The sequence below is a fragment of the Prionailurus bengalensis genome, unplaced genomic scaffold, assembly GCF_016509475.1.
Source record: "Prionailurus bengalensis isolate Pbe53 unplaced genomic scaffold, Fcat_Pben_1.1_paternal_pri Un_scaffold_51, whole genome shotgun sequence".
Classification (NCBI taxonomy): domain Eukaryota; kingdom Metazoa; phylum Chordata; class Mammalia; order Carnivora; family Felidae; genus Prionailurus; species Prionailurus bengalensis.
The window spans coordinates 487,509-506,423 of record NW_025091155.1 but is presented as its reverse complement, the minus strand read 5'-3'; the positions used below and the strand labels follow the sequence as shown (position 1 = coordinate 506,423).

Genomic DNA, 18,915 nt, shown 5'->3' with positions numbered 1-18,915 from the left:
GGATGTACGGGGTTTTCAATTCCTTTGGGTAAATACCAAAGAATTTGATTGCTAGCTTGTCTTACTTTGTGGGTTTTTTTTTTTTGAAACTATGTGAGGATAATAGTCATTAAAAAGAAATCAATCTAGAAAACTTAAAAACAAACATCAATAAAAGAAAATCATTGCTCGTCTGGCTGCCATGCTGGTGAGCGATTCCTCCCCCGCTTACCCTCCAACCCCCCAAAGGCACTCCTGCTGAGAGTCTCCCCGGGGGAACCAGAGTGAGGAATTCCAGAGAAAATGTGCCCAGTGTGTGCAGGGGGAAAGGTCTCTTCTACAAACACCAAGCTGGACGTCTGCCTGGTGTGGAGCACCAGCCAGGCTGTGGGAGACCAGAGTCCTGCCCCCGTGGACGTGACCTTGGGCAGATCCCTTCCCTCTGCCTTGGCTACCCTTCTGAACACAAGGAAGACTGAAGAGAACACTCCTGAGTTCCTGGCTTGAAAAGATGGGATTTGGAGGGAACGGTCCAGGCTTGGGAGACAGCCGACAGCTCAATCTCCTGAGAAGTGGGATGATAGCTCCCCCAGACTGCTGGGATGGTCGGGTGCAAGGCCGGATACAAACGACAAAGCCACTGATGTGAGGGTGGCCGACTGGCAATCTGACTGAGCAACCCTTCCCTCCCCGGGACTTCTCTCCTCTGGGCTAATCATTTCAGGCTGCTCCTGTTGTTCCCCATACAGGGGAGTCCCAATTATGTGGGTGAGGTCTAAAGGCAGAAAAAAAAAATCAGAGTCAAATCGCAAAGACCTTTAAACTGCAGCGCATGGGGTCACCAACAGCGTGCAGCACACAGCCTGCTCTCTGGGCAGCGAGGGAGCACAGGGCTACACGCTAAGGCCACGGGGGACCCTGTGAAGACCAGAATCAGGCTCAGCCCTGTGAGGAGAGACAGCCCCTGTCCCATCAAAGCATCTGCTGGTTGCACTCTCGTGCTCTGGTGCTGAATTGCCATTAAGAAATTTCCCAGACTCCTTAGCTTCCTGGGAACTGTAGCTAAGACCTGAACTCCTTGGGGTCCACAGCACCCCTGAGATCTAGCAGAGGGCCACACACCATGAGTGCTCTGGGCAGGGGATGGCCGTCTGGTTGGTCTGAACCAAGCCCTGCCCCTTGGCTTCCCTGACTGATCAGGGCCTGGAGCCCAGCTGGGAAAAGCGGGCAGCTTGGCACTCTTCTGGATGGGCACCCCATTAGCTGGCCTGTTGCAGGGTACCCACCACCAGGGGGCGCACCAGGACAGTTCAAACCCCGGTGGGCCTTCCTGCCCCAGGAAAGGGGACGACAGAGCGGTGGTTTTATAGGAAATTTAAATGGCGCAACAAAGATCAAAAAACTTAAAGTTTTGTCATCAGTTCAGAAGACTTAAAGAACTGGATAGGAAAAAAAAATAGCTCAACAAGCTGACAAAGTTGGACCTGATTCAGACCAACTTTTTTTCCTTTTTTAAAAAAAAATATGACACCCTAAGGGGATCTCAGCCTGCTGCAGTTTGGTGTTTCCCAAGGAAAGGGACATAATCCCTCCTCCTCCTTGCAGGGACTCCAGGTAAACGAGGACATGCTGTCAGCTAACATGGTGCCACTTGGGAGACAGCCATCTACTTTTCAATTCCTTTCCTCTGCAACGACACCAGGAAGGCCTTCCTTCCTGCTGCCCACCGTAAGCACCTGTCTAACATGGGCCACTCGCCCCGGCCTGGTGTTCTCGTCCACTGAATTCATTTTTACAATGGCTGCCTACGTGTGGCAAATGATACGGTCTTCCTGTTTACAGTGTGCTTATATAAGGTTCCTCTTAAAAATACACACAAGGGGCGCCTGGGTGGCTCAGTCGGTTAAGCGTCCGACTTCCGCTCAGGTCACGATCTCACTGCCCATGAGTTCGAGCCCCGTGTTGGGCTCTGTGCTGACAGCTCAGAGCCTGGAGCCTGTTTCAGATTCTGTGTCTCCCTCTCTCTCTGACTCTCCCGCGTTCATGCTCTGTCTCTCCCTGTCTCAAAAATAAATAAAAAACGTTAAAAAATTAAAAAAAAATACACACAAAAGGCAAGTCAGGGGATGCCTGGGTGGCTCAGTCAGTCGTGTCCAACTTCGGCTCAGGTCATGATCTCACGATTCGTGGGTTCGAGCCCCATGTCAGGCTCTGTGCTGACAACTCGGGATCCTGGAGCCTGCTTTAGATTGTGTGTGTGTGTGTGTGTGTGTGTGTGTGTCTCTCTCTCTCTCTCTCTCTCTCCCTCTCCTGCTCTCACTCTGTCTCTCTCTCTCTCAAAAATAAAATAAACATAAAAAAAAAGTCAAGTCAGTTTCATGAGGAACACGGAGTGTAGGAGAGGGCACAGCAGGGATGGTGGCACAGACTCTCTGCCCGGCCCCTCCCCTGCCTGGCTTCCCCCCTCCTTCCCTGTTCCTGACTGTGCTCCCTCACATCACCTCATCCGCCTCTGTGGACCATGTCTGGCCTGGCCCTCCTGAGCTGGGCTGAGCTTGCCCACCTGTCAAATCCCTGTGCATCTTTGCGAAACAAGCTAAAACCATCACAGCACAAGACCCGGGTGTGGGTCACTCCGTCCATGCTCCCAGTGTGTGTCACGGAGCGTGACAGGAGTCTGCCCTCTTCAGGATGACTTGCGCCCTGTCTGTGGAGCCGGTGCTTGCCCAAGGCCCCTGTGTGCGATGGCTGGGTGTGCTGGAGCCCAGCTCCCTTGCGCTGCCCTGTGCCCAGCGCACTCACGTCCTGGCCCCATGCCCAGCCGGGTGTGTGTGCAGAGTGTGGGACGGCTGTATGCCACAGCCAGGGTCCGGGGCCGCTCACCTCGCAGGTTCTTGACGAAGTCCTCCAGCTTCATCTTCTCAGGTTTGACGTTGGGGCTGTACATGTCTGTGCTGAGCAGGATGATGGCAAAGGCCAGGATGAAAATGGTGTCTGGGTTCCGGAACTGCCGAACCACCCCAGGGTTGCAGATGCAGTACCGCTGGCTGGGGGCCGGGAGAGGGAGCAGGGTCAGGACCACTTCAGTCAGGGCAGGGAGTGGGTCTAGCCCTCACGCACGGCAGCCACGATCACTTGGGCCCTGGCACCTAATGGCTGAGGCCGGGTGCTGCCTTACAAGCCTCAGTTTCTGCATCTGGTAAACGGGGGTAAATAACACCTGCCAGGCAGAGTGCCGCTCTATCCACTCTCTCCTTCTCACACTGGTTACATCTCCTACCTGTATTTAGGCTGGCAATGCCTTCTTAGGACGAGGACTGCATGCTCCAGTCTCCCTCGGAATTGGATGCAGCCCAGAAGGTGATTAAGTTCTGGCCAATGGGATAAGAGCAGATGGGATGTGGGCATCTTAGAGGCTGTACCTTAAAAGGCAGAGCCCACTCCTCTCCCCTGTGGTGATGGGTGTTGGCCCTGCTCCCTGGGACCCTGAGATGAAGGGAGCCCGGCTTGGGCCTCCTTCATGCCAGCTCAGAGGGAGATGCACTTCCATCTTGTTTCAGCCACGGCTGCTGGAGCATCTTTGTTACAGCAGCTGAAGCAACAGCCTCACTAATGTATTCTGCTTATTGTTCTCATTGCCTCAAATGTGCACCCCTGCCCCAAACTCCAAGAGGCCCCCATCCACTGGGGACTTCAGGGGGAGCTGGGTGAGGGGGGCAGATCAGAGAAGAAGAACCATGGGGTGCCAGGACTAAGGCAGTGGCTATCACAGCTCAGATGACGTGGGCTTCAATCCTGCCTTTTCCATTAGTGCCGCCACCTCCAAGAAGCCCTCCTGGAAGGAAGTGCCTGAACAACCCCCCGCTCAGGGCCCCAGAGTTGTCCTCCTAGTGTGTCCTCATTCCCTACCTTGGCCCCACCACTGGTGCTGAGCCTGGAGGGCTGGGTCAGTGGCTGACTCGTGTGTCCCATACCCAGCAAGGGCACAGAGGATCCCACCCAGTCACTGTGCACACAGTCCCAGGATGAATGACTGTAGGGTCGTAGCTGCCCTTGACTGTGGGCTCTGTCATGCTAGGCATGGGCTAAGCGTGCCCACACGTCCAAAGGGGTTCAGTCCTTCCACTCTGTCCAGGGTAGGTGCTTTCGTTATCCCCACTCTATAGGCAAGGACGGGAGGCACAGAGAGACGAAGTCACTAGGGCAAAGTCACACAGCTAGTAAGTGGTGGAGTGGGTGCTACAGCCAGGCTGTGTGGCTCTGCAGCTTGTGCTCTGGGTCACTGTGTGAGACTCGCTGCCCTCTGTGAATGGGCAGACGATGGGGACACGGGCTCACGAGTGAGTGACGCTCATGAGGACCTGGAGGAAGGCGGACTGTCCAAAAGTCTGCTTCTGGCAATAACCAGCACAGCCCCTGGCATGCAGAAGGGGCCACTGCCTCATCTCCCCAGGCAAGGGCAAGGTCACCTGACCCTGCTTAGGGGAGGGGGTGAAGGGGGATTTGGGCCCCGGCCCTGGGCCTCACGACCAGCAACCTTCCTCTTGCCCACACCCACCCACGCCTTGCCTCGCCCGCGACCTGAACGCCTCGATGAGCCGCTCCACCTTCTGAGCCTCCCCTTGGACCCGGATGTGTGCCTGGAACTTCCGGAGAGCTTTGTCCAGCTCCATGGCAGAGAAATCCATCTTGTCTACCACGCAGCTGGAAAGAGACACCAAGGCCACGTCAGCGCCTGCTGCCCGCAGGGCCTCTGCCGGACTTCCTGCTGGGGGCGGAGCGCAAAGGGAGTCAGTGCAGGGGCAGGTGCTGAGCTGCCTGGAGCCGGGACGGCCGGCCGCCTCTTGTCCAGGCGGGTCCTCCGCCGGCTTCCTCCAATCAGCAAACACTTCAGATTATGTAGCCCAAAGACCCCCATGCTTCTGGGATGTCTACAGACCCCCCTGAAACTATGGGAATACATTAGTGCTTATATCTATGTGTGTAATTTTTTCTTTTTTCTAAAAATTATTTGAGAGAGACAGAGACAGCGTGAGTGGGGGAGGGGCAGAGAGCAACGGAGAGAGAGAATTGCAAGCAGGCTCCCTGCTGCCAGCGCAGAGCCCGATGTGGGGCTTGAAGTCACACAACTGCAAGATCATGACCCGAGATGAAATCAAGGGCCAGACACTTAACCAACTGCGCCACCCGGGCACCTCGTACGTGTGTGATTTTCTGCAGAGGAGCCAGACAGAGCCTATGGCTGCTCCTGATAAAGGCCGCCGGAGCACAAACAATCGGCTCTTTGGTCCACAGGGCACAAAGCGAGACGTCCACAGGCCCCAAAGTGAGACGTTACTGCTCCGGTCTGCTCGGGCTGTCTGCGAGGGATGCCAGGAGCACGCGCCCATCTTCTCCAGGAGGAAGCGGAGGCCCAGGGTGCTAACTCGCCGGGCAGTGACTCTGCCCTGAGCCGGTCCTCCCACGTGGAGGGTTTGGGGCGAGGTGCCTGGGTTTTGCCGGGGATTTTCGAGAGGCATCTTGGAGAACCTCTGCCATCCTCATCTGCCAATCCGCCGAGTGGAGGCGGAGCTGACAGAAGGCACTGGTAACCGGGTTTTGGTTCATTCCACTCATCCCAGCTCTGCCCCCCAGCACAGCATGCTCCGTTTCCTGAACAGAGAAGGCGGGGTCTGCACCAGGGACCCACTCAGCAGGCTCTGGTATCTAGTGTATCCATTTGCAACAAAGCCATGGCCACCTCAGGTGTGGCTGCAGAGGCCTCAGCCATGGGGGGCCTAGTCCTCACTTCCAGGGCCGCCCTCCCTCTGTTGGGTGCCATGGGCTTGGGCATAAACTGTGCTGCCCCCAACTTCTCTGAGTGCTCACGGCTCTCGGGGCAGCATCCTCAGAGGCTGGGGCAGAGCAGGTGGGGTAGGGGGAGGGGGCCACATGGAGTAATTTTGCTGACTAGCATCTGAGCTGGCCGCCTGGTGTGGGGGGTGGGGGGTGGGGGGTTGGGGGGTGGGGTTAGGATTGCTACTTCTTCAGGCTGCTGCTATTTTCTGATGGGGAAGAACAATGCCTGGATTTCCTACCACCAGCAGCCAGCTTGGGGTGTGTGGGGGGGAACGCAGGAACGGGGGCAGGGGATGGGGGGGGGGCTGGCCCAAGACAGCCTAAGGCCCAATTCTCTAAGGACCTCATCTGCTTTCCCCTGGACTGTTTCCTGAGGCTGGGTTAAAGGGAGAGAGGGGCACTAGCCACACTAACAATGCAGCAGGCTTTTCCTGATGGGGGAACACAAATGCCAAGCAGGGAGAAAGCAGCCCAGGTGGGCATGCCCGGTGCCAGGCACAGCCAGCTGCCACCAAAGGCCTGGCTCACTGCATCCTGTGTGCCTGCGCATCTACCTGTGTGTACAAGTGGGTGTCCGTGTGCCCAAATGAGGACAAACGTGTGTATGTGAGTCTGGGTGTGTGTGTGGGGATGGGGGGAGCACCGAGGCCAGCCCCTCCCTGAGCCAAAAAAGAGGCCCCAGGCAGATGCCCGCCTCCTCCCAGGGAAGTGTAGAGATGGCGGGAACACGCATGGCCAGGCTCTTCCTTATTGCAGAGGCGCCTTGCCCCAGCAGGCCTGAGCCCGCCCCCCTTGCTTTGTTTGTTCATCCCATGGGGCAGAGCTGGACGGATGGAGGGCGCTGCCCTTGTTACTAACAGTCCGCTCTTTACCCTGCTCTGATTTCTGCTCCTGGCCTACATCTCTGTGCAGCTGCCTGGTCAGGAAAATCCTCAACGGGCTGGAGGTGCTCCCCCAGGCCCTGAGCCACCTTGTGCCATGCTATTCTGCAGCTTTGGCTCCTCTTCTGAGAGAGGGAGTTAGGGAGACCCGGCATCCCCCGACCCCTGCTTGTGAGGGGAAGACACAGGGCTTGTGCACAGTAACTGCACTACAACAGACCCAAGGGTCCAAGCGCGGGGTGCCTGTCTACTCAGGGCAGTCTCAAGGAGGAATGGAGAGATTTGGGGTCCGAGGTTTTCAAACTGTCGGCAGTTTCCAGGGAGCTGGAAACCCGGCTTTCTGCAGAGTTCCATTTAGCTGGGAGGGCTCTGGCCATCAGCCATGGTTGGACTCTCACCCTGAGATCTCCCAGCCAGGAGAGGCAGGAAAGAGGCAGGGGAGGGAGGCACCGGGGGTCTCTCTGGGCTCCCCACCCCTCGCCCTGAGGGCGTTTTGGGACAGCTGGCAGCCAGGCTGGGGAAGGGAGCCCAGAACTCCAACCCCCCAGCCCTGCAGTGGCTCGGCTCTGCTGGAGAGGGATGGAGGTGCTGAGGGTGTGTGCCAGGGGGCCCGTGGGGTCCATGTGTGACAGACGGTGCCCGAGGGTGCAAGCACGCACGTATGCGGTAGGGTGTGATGTACGAACCCGCGGGGGGCGTCCGTCTGTGTCTCAGAGCAATAAAGAGATAAGGGGAGGATTGGGTGTATGCTCCAGCAAGCAGGCGAATCTGACGCTGCGTGCGGTGCAGGTCCCTGCCCCCGCCCCCCCCAGCCGTGGAACTCACTCCAGCACATCTCTGTTGAACTGTTTCTGTCAGTTGCCCAGGAACTCGCCGATCATCTGCCTGCTGAGGCCCTTGCGCTGCAGCAGGAAGTGGGCCACCCCCACTGGCGTGTCAGGCACAAAGCCACGTTCGATGAGGTACTGGACACCCTTCTCAGGCTTCCTGGGGATGGGACGAGACAAAGGCTTAGCCCTGGCTGTCCCAGCCCCTCCTGGCTTGCCTCTCTCCTCCCTGGGTACCCTAAGTGCCCTATCCTGTTCCGCCTGGAGCCCGCAATATGGGGGAACCCGGGAGTGCCCAGACTGTGCACCGGGCGTGGGCTGGGACTGGGCCACTGGCAGGAGTGTGGGCACGGGTGCTGGAGCAGGGACCCTCCCCGCCCCCCCTACCACTCTGCACTGCCTGTACTTCACAGCCAGGCAGACTGGAACCCCCTGCCCAGCATATGCTGGCCTGCCCTCCACCCACCGAGAGTAAACAGTCTCTAATAGGCGCTGAGCACTTACTCTGAGCACCAATGTCCAAGCACCTACACATATTAACTTACTTCTCACACTCCCCCTGCCGGTTGGTACTCTTGTAACCTGGGCTGTTTAGGAGCCTGACAGCCCTGTCACCTCACCAGGGGCCTCAACCACCCTTGTAAGGACTTCCTGAGTTTGAACAGAGTCAGGTGCCTGGAATGATCTGTGCGGTAAGCACCGTGGAAGGTTCTCGTGACTAGCTCCAACTTATGGGAGAGGAAGCAAAGGTGCAGCATTGACCCCTCCTGGGCAAAGGGAGTTTCCAGGAAGGGCTGGGCTGGCCCTGCAGGGCTGAGTGTGTCCACCTGCACTGGGAGCCATGGGGCCCTGGTGGGCTGTGGTGGAGGGAGCCCCCTCAGGGGCTGGGCAGGAGGCCCAGGACAGGCTTGGCTGACCTCACAGGGTGGTGTGACGGGGCCGCATATGTGACCCTTGGAAAGCAGGTGTCCTCTGACAACCCCCGAGCCTCAGATGGGCCCGAGGAGCTGTGGAACCGCTGTGGTGTACCTGGCACCGTGCAGGGGTGAGGTCAGCAGGGCTACCCGCTAACTGGGAGCCGCCCCCTCCCTTGCTCCAGCAGGTAGAGATCCGTGTACTGCTGTCCCCCAGGAGCCTGGAAGGTGAGAGCCAGTGTCCACCTGTCCCTGTAAACCACGCAGCTCCTGGCTGACAGCAGCGTCCAGCAGATACTGTATTTCCACCTGCCAGCGAAAGCAAACTTCCTGCTGCAAGGTGACCTTGCTATTTTTACCCCAGGATGACCACACACCCTAACATCACCTTCAGGAGTTTTGGCAGGGAGCAACTGCTGGCCATCTGGGCCCAGCACAGAAGTGGTGACAGAGTAGCATTGCTCCCCCACCCCTGGTGGGACCCCACCTCCACCCCCTGCCACATACCCCATTCCTCCCCATGACTCTGGTGTATCCAACCTAGAACTGCTCCCGTCCCAGGCCTCCCCAGCCACTCAGCTGCTCATGCTGTGGTCAGGGCAGGCCATGCTCCCTCACAGCCCTGCTCCACGCCAGCCCCTACAGGACCCCAGCCCTGTGGCAAGGGGTCACCGTGGCAAGCCCACAGATGGGCTTTCTTTAGCTCATGCGACATTAGCGGAAAGAATTCTAGTTAGTCGCCAGCATTTAGAAATTGGGAGAGCTCAACACAGAATCCAGATTTCTGGCTTCTCTTGAAAAATCAGGCCGTCTGGCACCCCTGGGCCTGTGCTCCCGTGTGGCAATGACTGGAAAGCTGGCCTGGACCACCTCGCTCAGGCACCCTGCATCAGCCACCCACCCTGGGGCCTGCCTGGTCCCTCCCCTGAGTCCCCAATATGGGGCCCAGATCCAGGCCCAGCCTGCCAACATCACACAGCATGTCAGACTTCCAAGATTGGGGCTCCTCTACCCGGGGAGGAGCAGAATGCAGAGGGAAAGTGGAATGCACTTTGGAGGGAGAGTCTTACAAGGGGCCATGGGAATGCGGATTCTTCAAAGATTAAGGACAGAGAGTCTACTTTTCACTAGGCCCAGCTCAGGATGAAAGCAGTGGACAGGGCTGGTCATGAACGAATGCTTAGCACAAAGGCAGGCTCTAACCCTTGGTCTCAAGGACAAAGGGACAGAATGATGGCAGGAGGGTGTAGGGAAGGTCTCCTGCGGGTGAAACAGAGGACTTCTCTGAGCAGGTGACATTGGGCACCTAAGTTATTAAGGAGCTTCCTAGGTGGAGGCAACAGTGCATGCAAAGGCCCTGAGGCAGCCATGGGTTTTGTAGAATTGAGGACCAGGAAGCTGCTTGAAGGTGGCTGAGAGTGGGGTCGTGAGGGGAGGGGCAGAAGATCAGCAGGGAGGGTGGGCCAGACCCCACAGCACTGTGGAGGCCACAGGGGGAATCTGGTTTTCCTCTGAATGGGCCCTGAACCCAGAGTAGGCTTGATTTGTTGTTGGGTAAACCATGCATTAAATCCAAATGGATACGAGACTCAGGGCAGATGGAGCCTCAGGACAGGACCATGGTAGGGGGTGGGGAGTAAAGCCACAGCTCTGAAAGGCCCAGGACCACATATATGGGGCACATTTCAGACTCCGGGTTCCTCACACAGACATCAAGTAGGCACTGCCCATGGGCACCTACCAGCCCATGCTCCTTAGGGCAACAGGTGAGGTGTGGTGGTCACTGGTATCCTCGTGTCCCACTTTGGGCTCTGTGCCCAACCTCCGGCTTCTGCATCCTGAGCGACTTCAGCCTTCTGTATGGACTGCTCTGCATAATGGCTCACTTAGGCCACTGGTTCAGGGGCAGAAGTGCTTGCCAGGTACGTCACCCCCAGGGCACCCTGAACCTCTGTGTGGCTGGCCTTGGGGGATGCAGGAATTACTTCTGCCCAAAATTCTGCAGGAGCAGATGGTGACCATACAGGACACAACCTCTTTGCTTTGCAGGTGGATTTGGAGGCTGTAAGGGAAGTTCTTCCAGCCAGGATGGCTGTGAGAATACTGAAGACACAGCATGAGGTTGGAGAAGTCTCTGTCTCCAGACAAGACAGCCCAGGAGCAGGCATGTCCCCATGCCGCAGGCTTTCAGCTTCCCTCAACACAAGCCACTGAGCATAAAAAGAGCTTGGGATAAAAGTGGGCGGAACGGTAGGTTAACTGGCTTCTCGCCTCTTGAAATCAACAGGTACCTATTTTAACTACTCCAGTGCCTTTTTTTATACAAGTTGAATTTCCCCTCCCTGTCCCCATATCTGCTCCTACATCTCTTCAACCAAGTGATCATTTAAGAAATGTCTTGGATGCCCTGTGGCTCTGCAGCCTCAGTGGGGCTGCGACCAGGCAACTATGCAGCTGTAAGTGAGGAGTTTCTGTGGTGGGGCAGCCTGCTCACATACTAAGATGTGCACTGTAGCCTCTGGCTCCTGCTGTCCTCTTCTAGAAGAAAGGGATTGTGGCAGCACTGAGCCAAAATAAGAGGCTCACACGCCTAGAACCAGGTTTGTCCTTTGCCCCTCATCACTCCTCCACCTACAGCACCCCCTAATACACCCAGAACGGTCCTTGGGGAATTTAAAGCACAGTCAGCATCAGCACCAGGACCTGGACTCCTTGCCCTCAGTGCAGTCAGTGAAGGGGCCAAAGGAAATCTCAGGAAATAGGATTTGGAGATGGGGTGTGGTGACAGCTATCGACCTGTCCACCAGCATGGAGACTCCATTCTCAGGATGAAAGATATTTGGCTATGACCAGGGCTCCAGGGAACCCATGGCTTCCTCAGGGCTCTAACAGTTCTGAGATTTCAGAACCGTAATCCCACCACGGCCAAGCATGCATGAGGAGAAGGATCATGGAGGAGCATCATGAATTTAGGACCTTAGCTTTCAGCCTTGTCTCTTCCTCACACTCAACCGTGCACTGCTGGCACAAGGCACAAGGTGTCCTTGGACTGAGGTCCCCAGAATTAACTGCTAAATGAAAACCCAGTCCCTTTCTCCTGACACCTTGAAGAGCAAACATGTCACCTGGGGTTATGGTGCAGGCACAGTGGGCAGAGGGAGCAGGTGGCTTGCTGCTGAGTCAGAGTTAGCTTGATTTTTTGTTCCTGATTTCCTTTCCCACTGTTGTCTCTGCAAATTACTGATTTTGTGCCTGTGGCTTCCATTGAGTTTTCCAGAAAAAAGGAGTTATTAATGTAAACAATCTTGGCCACAGCAACAAAATGTCCTGAAGTGTTGAATTGTCATTTTATCAGCAGGGCCCAACCTTTGCTTTCAGTAAAAGAAAAGAAGATGCACTTTTTCTTGAGGAAAAAAAGAAGTAATTGTATCCTAAAGTAATGTTGATTATTTAGTGAGAGAAAACTTAGGGTTGCCTGGGGCGCTCAGTGCATTGGGCATTCGACTTCACCTCAGATCATGATCTCGTGGTTTATAGGTTTGAGCCTTGCATTGGGCTCTCTGCTGTCAGCACAGAGCCCACATAGGGTCCTATATCTTCCTCTCTCTCTGCCCCACCCCCACTGGTTCTCTCTCTCTCTTCATAATAAATAAAGAAAGTAAAAAAAGAAAGAAAGAAATAAAGAAAAAATGAGGAGGGAAAATTTAGGACAAGAGAGAACTCCAGACTCAAATTCTGTGACAGATCGTGACCCTGACGTGACTAGAAGTCAACATGATTAGAAATGAACATGGCCAGAAGCTGACACAACTCAAGGACAGCAGAACTCTGCAGAATGACTAAAGATCTCTACAAAAAAAATGCGTCAGACCTCAATCTTTCCCTGACGAGGTCAGAGAAAAGTGAAACTATATTAGGATTTGCTGTCATGGGACTTTTGAGAGAATTTTTATGGGAGAATTCCTATCCCCAGAGCAGAAATAATAACATTCATATTTTACAATCATTGGGATAGGTTCACCACTGTACTCAATCAGAAAGCACTCCTTAAGTTATAAATGATTAACAAGCAACAATGCACTTGGTTCCCCAAACAAGGAACTTATGATCTGGATATCTGGGAACGAGTACAGAAAACATTAAAAGCTCAACATTCTGAGGGGGCTAAAGCCCTCAACCCCGAGGTAATCCTCACTCAGTCCCTTGTCCATTCTGCCCTTGTCCCCTTGAGTTCAGACGATGTATATGAAGATGTAGAATTACCCAATAGAGGGGGGAAATAAACTAAGCTTTTATAGTCAGCCTGTGCCTTTGGTGCCTTTACAGCCAAAAGATACTCCTCCCCCAACTCAAAAGGGTTAGAAGATATTGAGCGTCCAGAAACCTCACCGACTAGTTCTGATAAAGCCCTCACCCCAATGCAAAAGTACATTAAGGATGCCCATAAGGCCGGTGACTTCCAGCCATTTCACACTGTCAGGCAAAATGGGCAATATGTCCATGAAGTCCTGATCTGCCAAATACAAAAAGAATTGCAGAAATCAGTTCAGTTGAATGGTCTCCACAGCCCTTTTAAAATCATCAGTTTATTTGTAGCAACGTGGATGGAACTGGAGAGTGTGATGCTAAGTGAAAGAAGCCATACAGAGAAAGACAGATACCATATGGTTTCACTCTTATGTGGATCCTGAGAAACTTAACAGGAACCCATGGGGGAGGGGAAGGAAAAAAAAAAGAGGTTAGAGTGGGAGAGAGCCAAAGCATAAGAGACTGTTAAAAACAGAACAAACTGAGGGTTGATGGGGGGTGGGAGGGAGGGGAGGGTGGGGGATGGGTATTGAGGAGGGCACCTTTTGGGATGAGCACTGGGTGTTGTATGGAAACCAATTTGTCAATAAATTTCATATATAAAAAAAAAGTCTCTAAGAGCAAAAAAAAAAAAAATTAAAATTAAAAAAAAAATAAAATCATCAGTTTAGAACCTATTTGTGGCACTTATTCCATGTCTGCCTGTGATGGGGGCTCTCATGAAAATCATTTTGACCCCAGCCATCTATGCTGTGTATGCCCAAGAGTTTTATATGCTTGCTTGTGTGACTCATGCCATGCATAACGTTGATGCTGCTATTCTGGTGTCTTTTGAACAATTTTCTGGCCAAGGACACTATTCCCAACTAAGGCAGCTAGCCCAGCTTCAAATAATTGTCAAACAACAATGCACTAAAATAGTGTGTCATATTCTACACAGGCCATCCCTGTTGAAGGGGACTCTAACTGTCTATCCCCGTTTCTCCCAATATCTAACTTTCTGTGGGAGCTTCTCTCTCATTCATTTCCTGGGCCAATGACTATAATGAATAGAGCCAATTGTCTCTGATTAGTGTACTTCGGGATGGAGACTTTAAGGAATATTCCCTAGCAGCTGCTGAAACTCCTTTTGCTTTGCGGAATGTCCCTGTCTTCTCTGGCCTGACATGGACTGCCTAATCCACTAGTGCAAAACCAAACCAAACAAAACAAAAATCTGTACCTGCTCATCTATCTGAGCTGACAGGCTTTGGGACCATGAGAACTCTTTCTCTACCCTCTGTGCCTTTGTCTGCCTCCAGGCTACTTGGTGGCACCTCACTTTTTCTGCCTTCCCTTCCCCCTCTTACAATTTCTGCACCACCTGGGGTGAGGTCTGCATATCTGGCTCTTCAGTGTCTCAAGCAACATTACCTACTACCTCCACATTGTCAAAGAGCAAAAAATTTCCCCCTTAGACTTTCACCACCCACTTCAGATTTCCTCACTGGTTCCACAGGAAAAAAATGACAATGGTAAACTTTTAAGAGGACACAAATGAAATAAAATTAGGATAGACATGCATTTTATTTATTTTAATATAATTTATTGACAAATTGATTTGCAGATAACACCCAGGGCTCATTTCTTTTATTTTATTTTTATTTTTATTTTTATTTTATTTTTTTTAATGAAATTTATTGACAAATTGGTTTCCATACAACACCCAGTGCTCATCCCAAAAGGTGCCCTCCTCAATACCCATCACCCACCCTCTCCTCCCTCCCAACCCCCATCAACCCTCAGTTTGTTCTCAATTTTAACAGTCTCTTATGCTTTGGCTCTCTCCCATTCTAACCTCTTTTTTTTTTTTTCCTTCCCCTCCCCCATGGGTTCCTGTTAAGTTTCTCAGGATCCACATAAGAGTGAAACCATATGGTATCTGTCTTTCTCTGTATGGCTTCTTTCACTTAGCATCACACTCTCCAGTTCCATCCATGTTGCTACAAAAGGCCATATTTCATTTTTTCTCATTGCCACGTAATATTCCATTGTGTATATAAACCACAATTTCTTTATCCATTCATCAGTTGATGGACATTTAGGCTCTTTCCATAATTTGGCTATTGTTGAGAGTGCTGCTATGAACATTGGGGTACAAGTGGCCCTATGCATCAGTACTCCCAGCAATAGCACTGCTAGGAATTTATCCAAGGGATACAGGAGGGCTCATTTCTTTTAAATGATCAGAATTGAATAATAAATATTCATTCATTCTACTAAGGTTTACTGAAGGTCAAATTAGCTCATGTTATCTGTGTTCCAATTTGCTAGCAAAAAGATAACTTAAAGCAATCGTTAACTTTGTCTATCTCTACTTTTCATGGGTAATTGTTTAAATGCCCTTCAGGGACTTTGGTATCCTTACACTTTAGTTTTTATTTAAATGATAAATTAAGTTAAATCCATTGGACATTGACGTCTCTTCCACAACAAATAGAATGCTGAAGCATTGCTTAGTAAATATAGATTTGTGTTATGGGTTTCTATGGCAAAAAAAAAAAAAACTAAGGTTACTAAAATCTATTAAAAATATAACTTGTGCTTAATAAGTCTGCCACCTACAAAATTTCTGATATAGCAGAGTTCACAAATGTTACTACTAAGTTTTCACTAGAGACTTAGGTCTCTAAGCTTTAAAATTCTGCTAAATGTAATTAGGCTAATGTAAATAAAGAAAGTCATTCTGTGTATAAAAGAGTAAGAGATATGGAAAAGTAGATATGAAAATAAAAACATATTTTTGTTAAAGATATAAATAAATAAATAAAAACACAATCTTAACAAATAGGGTTTAAAAAAACAGAATAGCATGACCTTTTGAGTTGTTTACTTAAGGCTTGGTCAGAATTATGCATTCCTTTTAATCTATAAGGCGAAGCCATTGTAAAATGAGCACATAATAAGCTCAAATATATGTCAGAAAAGGGGGGGGATACCTTGGCTGTCTGCATAACAACCTCAGCTCCTTTTTGTGCTGTGATTATTCTTAACTTCTAAAATCTTAATCCTCAAGGACTAACCACAGCTATGCCACATTCTTCAAAATCATATAAACCTTCTCATTCTATGGTGCTATACAAAACCCCTGGAGGGGGGCCCACACAGACTGGGCCCACTAAACTTCCACCTGGGTTGAGGATATGCTTGTGTTATTTTAGGATTTTGTTCTTTCTTGGACTTCTGTGGGTTCCCTCTCAGTTGGTAAAGCTGTACCATGGCATGGTGGAGACCACCATGATATCTTCCAAATGACCAGGACTTCCAGAGAATGAGTCTCAATGGGCATCCACGCCCCCCTTTTTGGAAGAACCCTCTTCAGTGACTCTTCACCCTGAAGCCACTTCGCAAATGCAAGTCTTTGTCCCTGATATAACATTGGGAAGCCTCAAATATCTGTCTAACCAGGCAAGCATCCTCTTACAACACAATGGTATTGCATATACTTCTGAAACGCATCTGATAGCCATGATCTCAATCACTGACAGGAATTCAATACAGGTAACCCTGATTCTCCTCCTTGCTTTCATTTGTCCAGGCCAAGCTCAATATTTATATTATGCTCATCTACATAACACACCTATATGTGACAAGCTTAACACTCCTAGATGGGGATATACCTATTAGCAATAATGACATGGAGATCATGGGAGGAGCCAATCTTAACCCACCCTTCCAAGCTGAACAAGAGCACTGGCTTTATATGACCAGACCACAATTGTGGCTTACTTCAGAACCTCCTTAGGTGTGTTACTAAACTTAGTAACTTATGTGCTTGTCTCAAATGAAGAATCAACTGGCATTTACATGTACAGCCCAAAACCTCTACAAGGCCAAACAATTTAAAATTTTTCTCAGCCACAAATTTTGATATACCTCAAAAACAAACTTATCTCACACTCCTAAACTTCTAGCTTGTTCTAGTCTCAAGTATTCATACCACCGCTGGAATAATATTCCTTGGACAACCTGGTATGGAGAGACTGAGCATAATATTCGCTAGGTCACTTGGACTTTAATTGACTGGGGTCCCAGAGGCCACCTTGTAACAAAATATTCGAATAAGACCATATCCTTCGACCAACCTAGGAAGAATAATATATTTTTTTTTTGGAAAGACAGAGGTTGGTATGGCCCTATATTTCTACTCATAAAGGAAAATGTAAAATGGTTGTTAATCTTTGAGACCTAGGCCTTCCCTTCTTGATGCATAGTGTTAGCCATGATGGCATTTATATAAATAAACATATTAACAAAACATGGGACTCCCTGACCCATTTGCATTGGCTACTATTTGCATTCCTTCTACTTACATTCTCTTTATTACCTCCAATTTGCAAACCCAACCAATAGAAAATAAGTATAACATTTCTACCACCATGGGTGTGTTTATGTCCTGAGTAAATAAATATAACATCTACCAATTAAATTTCTCCTCTTTATTAGTTCTTAGTGTGTCTCAGCCTGGTTTCCTATTAATAGCTCTGATCCCTATATGCATCCATCAGGATGAGGCTCACTTTCCAAGCTTGTTAAACACTGGTATTCAGCTTTAAGGCAAAAATGATTTGTTGGCCGTTTAATCATGGGCACCTTAGCAGCAGTAAGCATTATCCCCTCTGCCAGTGTCACTGGAATCGGCCTGCATCAAACAGCCCATGTCCTCGTTAAATTTGTGGTCAATACTACCAAAAAATTAATAAACCAAATTTCTATTTATAGACAAGCTTTGGCCTGCCTTGAAGCTTTTGAAGCTGCAGTGGAATTTATTGGAAAAAGACCTTGTTCTTCCACTGTAAACTGCCCCGTGACCTTAACGACCAGCATATTTGCATAACTGCCATTCCTTATAGTCACTCCCAAGCCTGGGATGCTTTCCAGACACACCTTTACAGTGTTTTTTTTTTTTTCCTTTCTATGCCTCTAACATTATAGGAAATTTGGTTGTGACATTGAGCCAACAGCTACAATATACAGAAGACCAAATTAGAAATGAATGGCCTGATTCGTGGGCAATGTGGCATGACTTAAATCTTTTCTCACTTACAGCCAGCACACATGTGAAATTCTGGATAACTCTGGGAAGCAGAATACTTATACCGTGTCTCTTTTTATATCTTTGCAGAGTCACCCGCCAAGCCACCCAAAAACAAAAGAAGGACCAGGAACTTGTCATGACGGTCTGTGAACAAAAAACTGGAGAAAACCAAGAAAAAAAAAAGGTGGGACTGTGGGAATTGAGTATAGGAATCCCTGAGCTTGTACCAATGGGTTAACAAGGCTAAGGATGAAAGCATCCAAGTTTAGGTAAGCAGGGCAAAAGCGTCCTGAGCATGGAAAAAGACAGAGGAATAGGAAGTCGCAGGATGAAAGCATCCAGAAGAGGTAAGCAGGGCGAAAGCACCCCCAGCATAGAACAAAGACACAGGAATAGGAAGACACAGAGTGAAAGCATCCAAGATTAAGTAAACAGGGCGAAAGCACCCCCAGCATAGTATAAAAGCAGAAAGCTGTTTTCAGAAGATGGAAGCTCCAGAATAGGTATACATGTAAAGAGGGATAAAGACAGCCTCAACAGGGTGAAATCACCTGGAGCAGAGCTAACCAGCAACAGAAACCTGCCTTCTTAACTCTGAGGTAGCATTCTCTGTCTTATCCGTAGGCAAATTAAGATAAACAGACAATGTGTCTCATGCCTGTCATGAACAGCCATCTGCTGGATGCCAGGATTTTTTTTTTTTTATATTGACCCAAACCCTAACACCACGTAACATAAAAAGTTCCTTTCTCTCACACACATAGGTTAATAATCACCCTTTTATTCTTTCTATACATCCATCATGTTGGTAAGCCTTCTGATGCTAAAAATACAGAGCAAGGACCCTTACTCAGGGATCTTTTCTCCTTCAGTTCTGCATCCACTCTATTTCTAGACAAGAGAAACACTGAGAATCCAAATCTGCACAAGGGCAGGATCCTCCATGTTCCTTGTTTATAATCTTATCACACAGAAGAAGGACCCCACCTCCCCAAGTCGGGACAGAACATGATCAAATGCAAAGAGAGCAGGCTGCAAGCAGGGACACAGGATGGGGATTGTCACTTTGACAGCACAAGGGTGTATGGCAG

The 18,915-nt window shown here is 50.4% G+C and overlaps 1 long non-coding RNA gene and 1 pseudogene across 1 annotated transcript; one reads left to right on the top strand and one right to left on the bottom strand.

Annotated features, from left to right (window-relative positions):
* LOC122478349 overlaps positions 1–10,188 on the bottom strand; it is a 30,319-nt pseudogene extending 20,131 nt beyond the window's left edge.
* Positions 10,189–10,489: 301 nt separating this feature from the next.
* Positions 10,490–18,489, top strand: LOC122478348. The gene is made up of 2 exons (XR_006295959.1): positions 10,490–10,677; positions 17,912–18,489. It is a non-coding gene; the product is annotated as an uncharacterized LOC122478348 (long non-coding RNA).
* The last annotated feature ends 426 nt before the right edge of the window (positions 18,490–18,915 follow it).